The sequence below is a fragment of the Physella acuta genome, unplaced genomic scaffold, assembly GCF_028476545.2.
Source record: "Physella acuta isolate Inbredline_101_S28 unplaced genomic scaffold, ASM2847654v3 ptg000698l, whole genome shotgun sequence".
Lineage (NCBI taxonomy): Eukaryota > Metazoa > Mollusca > Gastropoda > Physidae > Physella > Physella acuta.
In genome coordinates, this window is record NW_026732217.1 from 307,856 (window position 1) to 312,500 (window position 4,645).

General features: G+C 34.1%; 1 long non-coding RNA gene across 1 annotated transcript in view; it reads left to right on the forward strand.

The window, feature by feature from the left end:
• Positions 1–396: 396 nt before the first annotated feature.
• The window catches only part of LOC131949466 (uncharacterized), a 6,066-nt gene continuing 1,817 nt past the window's right edge, over positions 397–4,645 (forward strand). The window contains exons 1-2 of the long non-coding RNA XR_009388165.1: positions 397–531; positions 4,259–4,361. This is a non-coding gene — a long non-coding RNA (uncharacterized LOC131949466). The remainder of the gene's footprint in view (positions 532–4,258; positions 4,362–4,645) is intronic.

Below are 4,645 nucleotides of genomic sequence, written 5' to 3' on the forward strand. Positions count from 1 at the left end.
GGTGTTTGAAAACATTTCTACGGTAAATGATTTCTAAAACCATTTTTAAACCAATTATATCCAAGAGATAAAGAGAAGAATTGAAATTAAATTTTAAATTAGGTTCTAGGTCGATAGGTTTAACATTGAAAAACAAACGGAGAGATAAAGAAAAATAGAGAGCACTGACGGACAGACAGACAGTCAGAATGACTAACTGACTGAATGCCTCACACACACACACACACACACACACACACACACACACACTGACTGATTAAAAAAATTGAATGTCTTTAGAAATTTAATTACATTAAAACCTCCCCGATCCATGTAATCCGTGTCCTAAAAATAGCACTAGCCTTTCCTAATACGCACGTCCTATTGTGAGGATTACCTTGAGATAGAGTACTGAAGGTCGACACCTGTTGAACATTAGATCACACTCAAGGAGGTCGGTCGTGATTACAGTAAGGAAAACAGTTGACAAGATGAAATTATCTGCAAGCTTATTTCTGATTTTGGTAGTCGCTTTTACCTTCGTGTCTGAAGGTGAGAAATATAATTTGTTTACCTACTACTAGCGTTAGAAAATAACATTGTGATGTTTTTTGTTTTCTTTTTTTTTTTTACAATAAATTCTACCAATTAAAAAAATTGAAAATAGTTACACACAAAAAAATGGGACGGAGTGGTTTAGCGGTGAAGAGCTGGACTACTAACCCGTAGGTCTCGAGTTCGAATCCGGGTTCAAGTCAGCAGACTGTCCCTGAGTCCACCCAACTCTGCTGGGTACCTAACTCACGTTAGGGAAAGTAAAGGCGGCTGGGCATAGTGCTGACCACACTATCTCTTCATATGCCGAAGTCACAGAAACATGTAAACTCTACTTCACTTGCCTTATAGACCGTCAGGTCTCAAAGGGAAAGTTTACTTTACTTACATACAAAGAATAACATAATATAATAACTTGGCTGTAATCTCCCCAAACAGTATCGGGGATGCAGTCGGATAAATGAAATGTTTTCATTAATTTTTTTTAATCTAATTCTTAAACTAGAATTAGCTTTCCCGGTCCGAATCAGCAGTGGCTTTAGTAAAAAAAAATCTCTAAAGAACCGCTAATTGTATGCTTTTTAAGCAGCATAAACCCGGCGCTGCCAAGGATTATGGTAGTAATTAATATCTAAATGCAAATAACGACATTTTAGAAAACATATATGATCCTAAACCTAACTCTAAGCCTAACTCTATCACAACCAACCTCAACCACAAACATAAACAAACAGATATAGGCATAAATCTTTCCACTTCTCACACTTCTACGCCTAAAAAACCACATTCAGAAAAACATAGCCTCAAACTCAAACATAAACACAAACATATACCATAATCCTCACTATAACTTAAAAACATAAATACAAACATACAAGAAACATAAACATGAGCATAAGCATAACCATAAACATAAACATAAACTAACATATTCAAATACCTATACCTATAATCTATAATCTATACGTAACCTATTTCTTGAACTACCCCCCCCCCCCCCATCTCTCTAAAATTGATGGGTGAGTAATTGATTTGAGGTGATGTCCTACTGCAACTCGGCGAGGATAAGTACAGGTGGGAAATTGATCTTAGGAAGTAATTAATTGGGTGGGGTGCAGGGTCGTTTCATGATCTTTGTTTGGCCTAGGCACTTTTTGCATTCGTAGGCCTATCAGAAAATTGCGGCCGTGATACGCACACAAGATTGTGTAATGTTTAAACCAATAAAAATGGTGATGGTTGTATTTAATTTAAGGGAAAAAAATCTCAAAACCTCTTAAATTAAAACGTCATTGTGTTTACTAATTTGTTTACTGATTTTGTAAGCCCTAAAATTTCGCCAACCACACTGAAAGTGTACTTAAGTTATCGTGTTCCTTACATAAATAGATAGAGGCATGCACATACAATCGAATAATTATATATGTAAAGTTTGGTCCACTTAACGTAAATGGTAATCAAATTATGGGCTTTTGGAATACCGAAAGTACAATAATGATCAATAACGGTTTTCCGGAAATCGCTCAAAAGATGTGAGAAAAAAAAAGCTTGCTTATGAAATTTCGTTGACATAAATAAAACGGCACTTATCCTTTTTATAGAGAGAGAGAGAGAGAGACACACACACATAGGATTGTATAAAAATTATATTTTCCGTCTCCGAAAGGTTATTACACGTCAAAATTTGTCAAGATATCGATTTAGATTTTTGCACCATTACAATACATCCTTTGTATTTCGTTTACAAAAAAAAGTAGGAAGGTGTGAAACGAAAAATATATCAAAATTTCATTTAATTTATATAAACTATTACAACACTTCCTTTATTTTGTTTGCCTCAGACATATTAGACGTGTTTACTTAGTATTACAGTTTTCATCATCGGCTTGTGAGGACTGATACAAATTTACAATAGTAATACTTCATAAATGTATTTTTAAACCTGAAAATGCAAATGTGTAATTAAATGGTGATTCAAGGGATTCTTTACCAATGGCTAATGGGTTGAGAGGGTTTGGGCTTAAAAGTAGAGCTGAAAAAATTTGAGGTTAAAGAAAAATAATATTTTAAATATTATAAGCAGCCTGAATGTTATAAAAAATTATTCCATTTTAATAACATTTCCTCTATATTTAAATATGAAAAGTAAAAACACTAAATGATGGTTATTCGACTAAAATTAAATAGAAACATTATATAGTTAAGATTATATAAAATGCCTCTTCGATTTTTTCACAGTGTTTATTCTAAAGCAAAAATAAGGTTGTAGACTTTATTTCTAAACGTTTAAATTTTAAATCGTTTTGTAATTTATGTTGATGAATTCACAGGTCAGCTACTTAAACTCACGACTTTCAAGGCAGTTATTTTTAGCAGCCCCTAATCTAATTACTTAGATGATTAGCCAGAGGCGTAGTGACCTATTCCGGCGCCCGGGGTTGACTATCGACTTGGAGCCCCATTCTCCCAATTCTATATATAGATATTCCTGTCCGTGAAAAGCCCCCCCCCCCCCCATCCAAACCCAGTTTGAAAAATTTGTAATTAACAGTCAGTCTAAAAACGAAAATTGTTCTCTACCTAAATACTATTTTACAGCTCTACACATAGTGCAGATTCTCTAATAAGAAACCAAACGAACTGCCTACTAATTTCGTCAAAATTTAAAATAACTCATAAAAATTACGCATCCAATTAAGTCAAATTTATTGTCATGCTGCATTGTCTTCACGTCTTGACCCACGTACCAACTACGAACCGTATTTGTCACTTAGAAGTGCCAGTAATTTCGCTTTGGCGTTTCGATCTAGATAGACTGACTACTGACGACAGAGAGAGGAAGTGAGTTAAATAAAAGTTTGTAAAAAAAAATCATAAAAAACGTTTTGATAACAAGCTTTTATGTAATAATACACTAAAAACGAGAGAAATAAATTTTACACTACTATATAAATAACTATAAAGAAAAGCGTAGGTCACTTTAGCATCTGTTGGATACCTTTACTAATATTTAGGAAGAGACACACGCTTTTCCTCATAGTTCTTTAAATAGTAGTCTATAATTTCCATTCTCTTTTTTAGTGCATTATTACATAAAAGCTTATTATTGAAACGTGTTTTTTATGAAAAATAGTTTAGTACTTTACATGTTTTTATTTACAATAGAGTTACATGACTAAAAAAACATTGCGCACCTATTGAACGTGATGACGCGCTATTGAACGTGATGATGCGTGTAGATTAGTTGGATAGAACTATCTACTAATTTGGTCAAAATATTAATTATTTCATAAAAAATTAATTAGGCATCCAATTAAGTCAAATTTAATGTCTTGTTGCATTGTTTTCATGTCTTTACCCACGTGCCAAAAACGAACCGTATCTGTCAGTTATTAGGGCCGGTAATTTTGCTCGGGCGCTTCGATCTAGACAGACTGACGACTGACGACAGACAGAGTAAGTGAATTAAATAAAATCTTGTAAAAACAATGCCACCGCCCTACCAAATAAATAGACCTGTAATGTTGTCTCTCCTAGAAGAGTGGCTGTCCCCAGCTAGCAAGCCTCAATTTCACGAGGGTTCGAACTCGAGACTTTTTGGTTTTGGAACCATGACCATGCACACTCTTTTTTGTCTGATACAGCAGTTTCAGTTTTTAGTGTGGCTGTTTATAGCGGTTAAAATAAATTGAAAGTGTTAACAATTGTTCGTGTTTTCATATAGCTTTATATGTATCCAACACTGATTCCTACCCGACCCTCAATAAATGGATGTCAAATAATTTTTTGAAACTCGGTGGCCATCAACCCTGGGACATTCAGGGACCGTAAGTGTATTCTTCTTTAATTAATAAACTTCATTTTTAAATTTGTGTTTCAAACATTTTAATAGCAAAAATATTCTGTTTGTTTACAACTAGATGCCTTGTATACAGGGTATATAGAAAGTATTGTAATTGTGCACAAAGATCACATGAAATGTTGACAGTTTTCACCGCTTTACACCTCAGTCCTTCATTACATCCGGACTATAGAGGACTTATTCTAATCGGGCAAAACTTATAACTTCTTATGTATCAAAATTTTGGCGTTTTATGCCTAATCCAGTCGG